Source organism: Manis javanica, chromosome 4 (genome assembly GCF_040802235.1).
Source record: "Manis javanica isolate MJ-LG chromosome 4, MJ_LKY, whole genome shotgun sequence".
Taxonomy (NCBI): Eukaryota; Metazoa; Chordata; class Mammalia; order Pholidota; family Manidae; genus Manis; species Manis javanica.
The window spans coordinates 173,378,205-173,391,366 of record NC_133159.1 but is presented as its reverse complement, the minus strand read 5'-3'; the positions used below and the strand labels follow the sequence as shown (position 1 = coordinate 173,391,366).

The 13,162-nt window shown below is 39.8% G+C and overlaps 1 protein-coding gene across 1 annotated transcript in view; it reads right to left on the bottom strand.

Moving 5' to 3' along the window:
• Nucleotides 1-9,029: 9,029 nt before the first annotated feature.
• The window catches only part of MAP2K6 (mitogen-activated protein kinase kinase 6), a 144,826-nt gene continuing 140,693 nt past the window's right edge, over nt 9,030-13,162 (bottom strand). Inside the window, exon 14 of the mRNA XM_073235850.1 lies at nt 9,030-9,099. The gene's annotated coding sequence lies outside the window, so the exon portion shown is untranslated. The remainder of the gene's footprint in view (nt 9,100-13,162) is intronic.

Here is a 13,162-nt window from a genome sequence, read left to right as displayed (position 1 = left end):
CTTGGAAGACAGTCACTGCTCGTCCAACCGTGGAACAATGCTTTGTACACGGTATGTGCTCAGTATCTGCTGAATGAATGAATAAATTAATAACATAGAGAGAACTATGACAAGATAGGGTTTGCCACCAGCCTGAAAGATCTTGAGCAATTTCCTCCAAATTCTTTTTAGTGAAACCAACTCTTTACTAAAACAGCAGCTTTTCTACAAAGAGCCCAGGCAGGTGGATGCATTCTCAAGATGACAGAGCAGATCCACCTCTACAAGCCTTAATGTTTAGAGATTTCAGACATCTTCTCAGAATGTCAGTGGCAATTCAAGGGAGACAACAGCTGAAGCTCTAAGGCGGGCACTGCTTTGCAGGACAGGAACCAGCAGGAATGTCCACCATGGTGGTTCTCATAAAATGAATGACACTTGTGCCAATGCAAAGGCAAGAATGGTGTACTTGATTTTGACCTTTTCCTTCTCAACTTATCCTCCTAGTTGCTTTCCTTTGCAATAAACAAGGGGAGTGTTGAGAAATGCTAAGGCAGAGATGTTTTGTTTTCTTGATACTTTATAGAAGAAAGATCTTAGGCTTGACCCATAAACAACCCCGTAAGGACATCAACTGAATGCCATCCGAACAGCTGCACTGCTGGAAGAAAGTGGCTTTTGGCATGAAGTTTCATTGGCACTTTGAATCCACAACTGAAGAAAGCTTGATAACTTTAATAAGTGAACATAGTGATCCTGAGTTTTTGTTTACCAGTTGTACAGTCTTTACAGAAGAGTACAGATTTAATACAATGCCCATCGAAACGTAAGGATGGTGTGGATAGGCAAAGAATGGAAGGCACGAGGGAGCCGGATTGCCAGGGATCCAGTCCTGGACCCGTCACTCACTAGCTGTGAGACACTGGGGGAGCGACCTCACCCCTCTGCGCATAAGGCTGCCCAGGTCCAAACTGAGGTGATACACACGGAGCACCTTGCACAATGCCTGCAATGGTGAACACCTAATAAATGTCAACGCTTGCTGTTAATACGGTGTTTAAAGATAACATCTGCTTCAGACAAGATGCTTTTGGAAAGATAAGATCATCAAAACCCTTTCTTCTTTTTGTTTTGTTCCAATTTACATCATTTCCCTTAACAGATCCCCGAGGTATTTAAATTATTATTCAGCTAAAAACAAATTTCAACATTGTAGACATGGTATGGTTGGTCACATTCCTGTACTTAAAAATAAAAAAGCAATAATAAAGCTTTTTTATGATGTCCGCCGGAAATCTTGAAACTCTGCTTCGTCTCTTGACCATCTTCCTGTTTCAATAAAGATTCTCATGACAGCCTTGAAGAAACAGAGTCCAACAAACCCAGGGTGTGAGCTGTCCACTCACTGTGTGGTGAGGATGTTGTTTGTATTTTAGATCCTGTTTTCTTCCCGGATAGAGTTGTTGCTAGCAGGTGCTTCTCAGGGCCCAGCCTGCCTGCTGGGGGTGGCTTCCTGCAGCGCCTGTGGGCTTCTGATGCCTAAAGAATAGGAGAGCGCCTGTCAAAGGTTATCTCCCACCTGGGTTCCAATTGCCAAGGTTCATCTCAATCGGGTGTAGTACATGAGGTGTCACAGACCCCAGAGGGAAGACAGAGTTCTTGCTGAAGGAGAGTTCAGAAGGAATAAAACAAAAACACAGATGGACAGCTGAGCTGCTAAAGGGAAATCTAAGTTAGATGCTGTGGACCAGTAAGATACAATACCTGACCCTTCTGGGAAAGGCAACAAATGCATGACACTCTATAAATGTCAGATTGCTTTGCACGAATAGGATGGTCATGTTGCTCCCAAGGACGACTTGGATTTAGCTATGCAAACAGAGCGAACAGCTTTTTGAACCCTCCTTCAAAGGAAGAAGTATTGTATCTTCATATATCTTCATATAATTAGTATAACAAGTATATATCTTCACATAATTTAATCTTCAAAACTGAGACACAGTGGACCAATTTCACTCCCCGTAGCAAAATGTGAGCTGCTCAGGAAGCAAGGATGCTTAATTATGGGCATAAACTTACTTATTCTGCTCTGCCATGCCTTAGAACCAGAGGGAAGATCAACCTCTGCTCAATTCTACCTCCCAGACAGGGGAGGGTGGCAGGTAAACAAGGCTCACAAAGGCACAAACACGGGCCTTCTGGAAGTCTCACTGAAGCCCAGCCCGACACGTCAATGCCTGCCGACAAATGAGCAGCATGCCTGTGGAAGCCACTGACTTAAGGAAATGGATTACTAAGGTTGTATCCTCTGAGCATCAAGTTACTGACGGTAAAGGCAAAGACTTGACTTGGGAACAGGGAAAATATCACCCATGACACTTCCTCTAAGTTAGTCTCAGCTATTTCCCCTTCACTACTCATGGCTTCCTTCCAGACACAGACTATTTTTTTTTAATTTTTTATTAAGGTATTATTGATATACACTCTCAGGAAGGTTTTTGCAACAACAGTCTTATAATTCCTAGACAGGCCCATTCCACCATGACCCATTCACTGGTTTCAAGGGCAAATCACAAATGGTAACCACAACAGCAAAATTCAGAGCATGATCCGTACTTTTTCTCCTTGTTGGTAAATTAGGAAAGAAAATGGGGCAGAAGAGGGATGGTATGGATAAGGGGATATGATTTCTTAGAAGGATTGTTGTGATTCATTTTTACAGATGGCAGAAAACAGATGTGTAAATACACAGAACTGTTTTTACTTTGAATCAGTTTTTCTAGATGCATGGAAAAACCTTTCCTGAATCCCTAGGGATAATCACTTCCTGTGCTGGGATAAAACGAAGCAGTTTCTAGACCACGTGGGAACTCTCCCCACTGAGTTAGAACTAGAACGTGTCTAGGGAAAGCCACTTCTCTGATAAGGAGATTTTTAGAGTCTCAAAAGTGAGAAATACTTAGTTTTAAAAAGTATATAAGCCTCACTACTCTTAAAATATTGGAAAAGAAAGATTATCATGGCTTCCACTCAAGCTGGCTATAATATTTCAAAGGTACTGAAGTGCTACTGCAAAATATGTCTTGCAAAGTATATCACAATGTCTAACACATTCAGGGATTTACTCATTTGAATTAGGACCTGCATTCAACAAATATTTATTGAGGGCCCAATATTTCCAGGCACTATGGAATGGCTGTACAGACATAGTATCTACCCCCCTAGGATTTCAAGTTACTCCCTAATGAATTATTGTTTAAAGCAAGAAAAAAAAAAGTCCTGAAATAGTTTAGCATCAAGAAAAACAATTATATTAACAGATTATAAAACACAAAATAAAATTTAAAAGCCCTAAGTCCATACTGATAAATTAATGGATGGATAGATGATTGATGGATGATAGAATGAAAGCTAGAAAGGAAAGCTCTTTCTATTAATAGAATTCAAATTAATAAATATAGAGGAGTAAAGGAACTTCTTAATTCACTTTTGGAAACCACCACAGTAATAATTTAGAGATGAATTATAGTGGCTGCTAAAACTACCAAGTGAAAGTTTGATTTAAAACGGGATACTTACATAGAATCAAAGTACCTTCTCATAAGATTGCTATCAAATATAAAGAGAAAGACAGTAGTTTTACAGTGGAGAAAAGCTAACAGATACCACCTAAAGGATCAGAACTAACATCACCAGTTATGAGAAAAATAAATATCACGTGTTTCCTGGTAGGTTACACTGAGAAAGATGAGCATCATAGCTGAAATGCATAATATGAGTCTAATCAACAGAAAACTTCAGACAAATGTAAATTGAGGTATAGTTAACAAAATAAATGACCTTTATCAAAATATCAAAATATTTTGATATTTATCAAAAATATCAAAGTCATGAACAATAAAGACCAAAGAAATGTTTTATAGTGAAGAACTATAAAAAGACATAACTACTAAATATAACATGTGATCATGTACAGGTTACCAAACCAGAAAAAAATTATCTTTTTTCTTTTAAAATAAAAGACATTGTGGACAAATGGTAAAACTTGATAAGAACTATCATTTAAATTAGAAGTCAAAGGCTCTTTCCCAAGAAGGTCAGCCAATAAATATCTCCAGTTCTGCATGCTATATCGTCTCTGAAACAACTATTTAATTCTACCATTGTAGGAAGAAAGCAGACTTTGACAATCCATAAAGAAATGAGTATGGCTGTTTTCCAATAAAACTTTATTTACAAACATAAACAACAGGCCATACTTACCAACTGTTGGACTACATAATAGTATTAGATCAGTTAATTTAATTTTGATAATTGCACTGCAGTTACCTAAGAAAATCCCTAATTTTAGGAAACATACACCGAAGCACTTCAGGGTAAAAGGCATCATGTTTGTTTGCAACTTACTCCCAAAAAGACCAGAGAAAGAAAGAGAAAAAGAGTGATAAATAAATATGGTAAAATGTTAATATTTGGAGAACCTAGTGAAGGGTATATGGGAACTCTTTGTATTATTTTTGCATATTTTCTCTAAGTTTGAAATAATTTTCAAGTAAACAGTTAAAAAATAAATATCTGAAAGACAGAGTGGTTGCTTGGGACATAACTCCCCTTTGGCACTACTACCAGGTACACAGAAGGTGCTCAGTTAATGTCTGATAAATAAATGAATAAATTAATTCACTAATTTATTTATTAGGTATTTACTGAAGGAACGATGCATGGGACGATTATGTTTTAAGAAGGAGAGAAAATGAATTATGAGGATAATGCCATGTACCTAGAGAAGAGGGGAAAAAGTGTAACATACAGTAGGAACCAGACTTAAAAAATAGCAACTGGAATAGATCATGGGGACAAAATTTCCTACAGGGCTGACTTCCAAAGACCAGCCTGAACTAAACTGATTTTCACTTTCTTACCAGCCATAATTTCAAATGATGCCCCTCAGGCACAATATTCATAAATGTTCCTCCTACCCTGGATTGTGAGCAAAATGCGTAACACTAAAGGGTAATTGCTTCTGTGTTTTCTCCGTCTCAGCTCTCATTGTTGAGATTGTCTGGGCATTTCAAAAGCCACAGGAATATTTGGCATAACACAAAGAGCTGCCAAATATTGCAGCCAAAGCTTTTGCAAATATGTGTCTCAATTACTGTGATAAGAATTATAAGATTGTGGAAATAAAATCCTTACATCTCGGATAGTTTCCAAGCCAACATTTGGAACCACAATGAAAATCTGAATAATCCTTCTGATATTAAAAAAATCTGAAAAATGTCTAATAGGTTAACTTATGCTATGATGAAGTCACAAGGAAAATCAAAACACTGGGTGGTTGGATATGTAAAGGTTCACTCCTTGCTCAGAAGCCCAGGGCAGAATTTTCAATGCAGGAAATGGCCCGCTAGGCTCTTTCCATCTTGCAATGTCCCGATCTTAGCTCCCAGGGTCTCTACAGCATGGGAGGAGAGAAGTGAATATTCACAGAACTTATTTGGCCAGACATGGGAGCAACAGAGATCACTTCTCCTCCATCCCATTTGCTCAGACTAGTCAATGGCTGCAATTTAAATGCAAATAAGGCTGAGCCATGGAGGCAGAAGAGCAGTGATACTCCCTCAGCCCTGAATATCTCTGCCACTAATTCTCTTACAGCTTTTGTTTAGTAAAATCCTATAACCTTCGAAACAAGATTGCTATTTAAATAGATAATGGAATTTAAGAGATAGTGGAATGGAATAGCTAGTAGATATTGGATCATATCAAGTTTACTCCACAATACAATGACTAAACCCAATTTTTGGTGAATTGACTTCCCTGTTCTGTTCTTCAAGCAAACTCTACAAATGTCACAGGGCGCTTTGGTCTTAAATCTCTAGCCTTTGAAAAGATACACATGCAATTTCTTCGTGCCAGAAATGATTGCAAGAGTGGATTTTGTTGGTGGGGGTGGGGGGGCTGTGATTTGTTGGTTTTTTCACTTCCATTGTAACTGAGTTTGGAAAACTACTCAGCAGCACGTAAACAGAATACCGCTGTCACCATAATAATCCTGCAAGAGGAAAACATCTCAGAGAGAAAGAAATTAATAAATTTCTGGCATTCCTAGGTGCGAAAGGAAGCAATCTGACGTCTGAAAGCCGGAAAAAAACAATTTCTTGGCCCCTGCTGGTCATGTACACTGAGGTCACCTCGAAAGTTATCAGGACTCAAAAATAAATGTAAAGCCCATCTAACAGACATGGCCTGTCTGCAAGCCACGAATTTACATGAAGAGACTTAAACATTTTGTCTCCCTTGTTTGAAAGTCCCCAGTAATACTCGATCTTGCCAAGGTGGTTGAGAAATTCAGGTAACACCAGAAGTACAGAATGATTCCCAAACACATCGCCCACTATATATAATGGAAACCATAGGCGGGAACTCCTGAGAGTGTTTACTCAAAGATGCAAAAATGATGGGAAGTCATTACTCAAAAATATTAGATTAACTGAGAAGAAAACCCTTCCTAGGTCTAAGGGCACAAACCGAAACAAAGGAAGTAAAACATGCTTTGCTCTACTTCCAACTCCTCCTGTGGTATAAAAAAAAAAAATCACATTTCTAAGAAAGATGGTAATTTTAAGATGTCAAACCTTTATAAATAAAAGTCCCTTACCTTATGATTCAAAGAGTCCCAAGAAGGTTTCTGTACATAAACCAAGAACCCGTTCCCTGAACCTCCACCATTAGGCTTTTTGTTTTTAATTGAGCTTCAACTTCATAAACTGGTAATCTCTTCCGCTCACTTTCTGACCTACACATTTATTGAAATAATATATTATGTATCAGTGAATTATTAATTGGAATATGTTTTTAATATATATTTAGTGTAGCAAATGGAAATGGCTGTAATATGAAACAACCTAAAAGGGAGAGATACCAGGAAAAAAATAGAAAGAAGAAAAAAAAAACACTGATAGCATGAAATTTATGTTGAAATGTGTCCTGGGAGTATCTTCTGTTTGCAGCCTGCTTTTGCCATTTGTTAGTATTGAGGTCTGAGCTCAACTACAGAAATTCACCAAGCCTCTGGGTGATCTGTAACATGAGAGGGATCGCATGGATTCTGTAATATATGGGGAATGACTAAAGAACATAGTATGTGTAAAATGACAGAGCTGACCAAAGATTTTCTTACTTTCCTTCCCGCAATACCACTGTGAAAACCTACTCACCAGCCGCAAGCATGTTCAACAATAGACTGAAAATGTGTAACACCTAAAATACGTAGAACGAAGTGAAGAGTCATTGGCTAATCAAGAGGTAAAGAAAGAGTGAGAAAAAAAAGATGACAAGATTATGTTGGCATTTTGTAGGACAAACTGATGTATATAGGGACAGTAGGATATTAAAATACTGCAATAAGCCATTCTTTTCCCTAGCCCCAACTTCAGGTCATGAAATACAAACCCGTTGAAAAGTATTGGGTTACCCTGTGGTTTCAAACAGTCTTTGGAAAATATTACAAATGTAGCCACTTAATAGACTCCTGACGTTGGAAGGCACTTAACTCTTCCGAGTCGTGTTTTCCTAGCATATAAAGTGGAAATGATTATTGTGAAAATGAGAGGTAATATATAGAGACCCTGACACAGTAACCAGCAGAAGAATTTCCCGCAACTCTACCCTTTTTACTTTTATAAACCCGATTCAAGAGTCCTGTGACGGTACCTTCGGCACATACCAAAGCCATCCATTTCTTCCCATCTTCACGTTGGCCACGTTAGTCTTGCCTTACAATCTGATATTCACATTGTACATTAGGGCCACAGTACACAGAGAAACAGCACCAATAGGGTGTGTGTGTGTGCAGAGGAGGGGAGAGATTTATTTTAAGGAACTGGTTCACAAAACGGGGAGGGTGGCAAATCCATAATCTACAGAGTCCCGCAGGCTGCAGACCCAGAAAAAAGTTGTTGTTGTCACTCAAGTCCAAAGACATTCCAGAGGCAGCATTACACCTTCCTGGAGGGAGATTGTCTTTTTTTCTTTTCCTTCCCCTTAAGGCCTTCCACTGATTGGATGAGGCCCACCCACCTGGCAGAAAGTAATCTGCTTTATCAGTCTATTGGTTTAAATGTAACCCTATCTAAAAAATAACCTTCACAACAACATCTAGACTAGTGTTCGACCAACTGTCTGGGTACTGCGGCCTAGCCAAGTTGACACATAAAATTAAGCACCACATACAGAGCAGTCAAGCTCTTTCCTGCCCAAGGGCCTGAGCACCAGTGGGTGCCTCTGTTCGGGGAAACTTCCCCAGCTCCTCCCTCACACGCTTCACCACTCAGATCCCAGCATAAACGTCACTGCTCCAGATCCCTCCGCGGCCCGAGCTGTGTGTTGTGGCTCCCCCACCACGTGCTTACCGCATCACAATCTCTTACCTATAGCTGTTTTGGTTTATTTACACACTTAGCACTATCCAAAGTCGCCCTGTCTCTGCAAACTCCTATTCTCTGTTAACCGCCCCTCCCCCGGGCTCTGGGCTCCAGGTGTGCAGGGATCCGGTCTGCCTCACACACCATCCTCAGTATCTAAAAGCATGTCTAATACTTGGCACGCAGTAAGTATGTGTGGCGTGAATGAATCAACCAATCAAATAATTTCACCATTATTTTTATTAATAATTAATACATATACTTTATTATGATAACTTGTCCTCTCGTCTTGTCCATGCTGTCTCTGGGTGACCTCTGAGTGACAGATGCTGTATTTATCCCGAATCTTATTGTAGTCATGGTTTCAAATAAGTCTGTAAAATTTAAATTCTATGTTATGAGGAGAAGATGGGTTATTAAGGAATTGGAAAGAAGAGCTATCTTGCAAAGATTAATATTTTATACATTAGCTTGTCTAATTGGGGATCTAAAGAATAGAGCCCTAAGACGGAGTGTGCCTATACACAAAAATGTCGCCTGTATGATTCAGGCTGAAATAATCACATTGATTTTAGACGTTCTGGTAAGTGATGCAAAGGCAGGCTTCTATTTCTTGGATTACCTTGTTAACTGGCCTCATTCCTTCCATCATTCTGTGCACCCAGACATAATTGAAGAGTGCTTCAAAATTTACCTGTGGCAGAGAAAATGGACCTCTTTGGAAATTCACTTTCTTTGTAAAGAGATGAAAGTTTCTATTTCATTACTTATTGGGAAAAATGAAAACATGAAGGTAGATGTTGATGGTGAAATGAAGTAAATCTCTAATGCACTATCTCTTCATATTTTACTCTAATATTCATAATTACTCTAAAAAAATATTCATATTTACTCTAATATGGAATATGCTAATAAACATGACTATCGTTGCAGAGGTGTTTTTTTTTTGGGAATGAAGGAATCTACTTTTCATTAGCATGAAGGTAATCCTAGAAATGATAAACTGGTAGCAAATCCTCAGAGGGTTTTTCTGCAGGGAATCCAGTGAACCCTTCTTGACAGGAATCTCCTTAGCATTTTGGCTTCCTCCTTTCTCTGTTTTGCCTGAAACATTCACATATGCGTAGATATATTCAACCACTTTAGTCTGTAATCGATGATAGTTTTGCCATGAAAAGCCATCCAATGGAAAACACAAAAAGGAAAAATCATGAAAGAAAATACTGGAAAAAAATGTGTATGGCAACAAAAAGACATCATAACATTAAAAGACAAATGACAACCCAGGATGATATTTGTATATATAAGTGGAAAAAAATTAATATTCATTAGACAAATAATGCTGATGAACCAATTAGTAAAACATAACAAACTCCTGAGGGGGGAAAATGGAAAAAGATAAAAATGACTCATGGTTAGGCAAAATACAAATAGCTAATAAATAAATGTAAAGCTATTAAATATAGGTAAGGATACGCAATAACAAAGATGTCAGAGTGACACAGATTAAAACAAACAAAACCCTCTATTGGCAAGAGTCTGAGGAAATGGAAATTTTCATATGCTTTTCAAGAAATTGTGAGTACCATCCTCTGGAGAATGGTCTGTCCATGTATATCAAAACTCTGCATTCCTTTGAGAATTTAAATTCCTTTGTATTCCTTTGAGTCAGTAATTTTACATTTATAATTTAATCAAAAGGATAATAGAAAAATCCCACTAAATAAGAGAACAAAAAAATTAGTTGCAGTAATATTGTTAAGAGCCAGAAAAAGGAGTTCATTAAGAAGTGATTAGCTCAGTTATAACAGCCCTATAATTCCAGTATTGAAATGGATGCTTGGTACTCATACATTTTTTTTACCTTTCATCTTTATACCTTCCTGTTCTATTTGAATTGCCCATACATATATATTCACTTCGAAATCAGGGGTACCAAACTATAATTTTCAAGCCCTTTAATACTTCTAGCACTTTACAATGTACAAAGCACTTTCCCATATTTTATTCCATAGTAAAAACTAGGTCTCCAGCCCAATGAAGCTACAGTTTCACATGGTTTCATGCCAAAAGCAATAATTTTTCTTTGCCTGTGAATTTCTTTTAATTACTTCAAAAAAAAGGGGGTGGGGGAAGTAGATAGGCTACCCAAATCCACCCAGATGTCTGAGTTCAGCAACCAGGATCCAAAGGAGAGGCAAAATGTGGTTTTCTTTTATTTCATTCCCCATGAGTAGCTTCCAAGGACCTCTGAAAGGATAGCAGCCTATTCCAGGCAGCCCCTCTGCTCGGTGTACGAGGGGGAGATGAGATGTGGCCCTCAAGTGCGGCTGTTTTCAGGACACGGGGAACCGAGTTGCTCAGCATCTTCCCTGGGTTCTGCTGGGCTGGCCTTTCATGTGGGCAGGAAGGAAATGGCTGACAACTTTCTCGTCTTTATGGAAGGCGGACTTTATTTCCAGCTCTTGGGTCAAAAGGTGGCGGAAAGAAAACAAAACCTCTAAGAGATAAAGGCTAAAAATAATGTCCTGTGGGGTGAATCAACACACGTTGGGACCCTGAAGACAGCAACAAGGCAAGGATGTGCGTAAGGCTAAATCTGCGTCATCCTTAACAGGTGGTCGTGACCGGAATCAAAATGCCTGGACACGAGAGGAAGGGCTCTGCACACAGGTGTGCCTGGGGGGAAGGAGTGGGGAGGGGAGAGGAAGAAGCCTTTTAAACAAGCCTGGGCTTGGAGCCCAGACGCTTTCCCAGCAGTCCACCTCTGGGAGAGCCCAAGGGTTGGGCATGGGCTGGGAGGGAGCTAAATTTGATTTGGGCTTTTGTGGTTTGGGTGATGCACTTTGAGTTTAAAATAGAAATCCATGTGTTTATGCAGTTGGGCTTTCTTTCTCTTTGCTTTTAATTGTCACTTAGAAGAAATAAATCCAGGATTCACAGACAAATGCCAAAAAAAAAGAAGAAAAAAAAAGGAATTCTCATTGGGTGATTTCCTATTTTATAGGAAGCAATGAGAGAATGTGTTTAAAAATCACACTAAAGAACACCTGTTAGGGACTTCAGATGAGGAGGATAAGGATCCCTTGTTTTATTTATATAGCACTTTAATTATGCTTTTAGCAATATTCTAATTTGGACACGCAACCATCTTGGGAGATAGATAGGCTGGTTATTATTAAACCATATTTTACAGATTAGGAATCTGAGGTCAGGTAGATAAAAGAATTGTATGTGTCCTCAGAGACTGTAATCGTCACACACACAGGCCAGTCGGGATCATTATTTCTCTAACTGTATCACTGGGAAGACTTCCAAATGAGGAAGCTGGTATTAGATGCTAAGGAACATAATGCAAAAACTAATATGAATACAAGAAGCAGGAGAAATAATCCGGTTACATGGATTGAGGAAGAAGCTAGACCCCACAGCGACCTCAGCAGCACCACTTTACCAGGACTTTTCAGCTGTCTACTAGGTCTCCCCACCCGGGCGTCCCGAGGTACTAGACATCATGTACAAAACAGGGCTGATCAGATTTCTTCATCCCCCCCTTTCCCACTTCTCCACCTTCCCACCTTCCTAGATTAATGGTATCACCATTTTCCCAGACTCCCAGAAATGAATGAGTTTCCAGTTTCTCCACCTTCCTCACCTATATTCCATCAGCCCTCTGGCATCACCATAGGTGCCCTCTGATATCTTAATTTAGTCTCTCTCCCAAATGCAGTCATTTCTTCTCTCTTCTTGCTATCACCAGCCGTGTTCTCGCTCCAGTCTATGTCATGCACTCTGCCAGTCAATCTTCCCTTAAATGTGACCTCAACATCACCCTGCTCAACATCTTTCATTTGCCATAAAATAAAATCAGGACTCATGAGCCATGACACTGGAGGCCATCCATGGTCTCCAATTGTGCTGCTAAGTTAAATCACACTGAAAGGCCATCTTTCCCTACATATACTCTCTTACCTCAGTGTCTATCACACAAGTTCCTGCACCTCCCTTATTTGTCTACAGAAATGCTAGCACCCTTGAATGCCCAGTTCAGATGTCCGCCCCTTAATGAAGCCTTCCCCAGTCCTCTAAACCGACAGACATCTTTTCCTCCGTCTCCTCTGGCCTTGGCACCTATCTTGCACCATTAGCATGTTTGGCCTTTTAAGAACAGGGCTTTGTATGTTTCTTAACAGACTGTAAAGCCCGTTCACATCCTCTTACCCAGCCTCCCCCTGAACACGGCTGGATTATTCCATGATGGCTGTAAACCATGGTTGGGGATGAGGCTGTGGACTGAAATGAGGACAGAACCCAGAGCAAAAAAAACTAGAATTTGGCTCATCAAAGTGAGGCCAAGACCAGGGGCAGATTCAGGAGTTGGCAGGAATTGAACCTGCTCGACTATGAGGCTGGGACCCTGAGTTGGAACAGATGGGAGCCGACCCCTGAACAAGCACAGTCTGGAAAGGCCAGCAGCCGACTCAGAAACAAAATGAGAAGCTGGCCGGCAAGAGGTCCACAACATGGACAAGCAGAATGGGCAAGGAGTCAAGTTCAAACTGCCCTGAGGCTGGAGCTCCAGAATGTACCAGCCTCTGCTTTCCCTCCTGATGTGTTAGATGGTTCTGAGAAGGCAGGATGCAATTCCAAATGTTATCTGACTTGGGACTTTTAGGTAGAGATAAGTGGAAGATCCTGTCTGGAGAGGACGATGGTGGGGGAGGTGGTTCAGAAACTGCTGGTAATTTATTTTACAG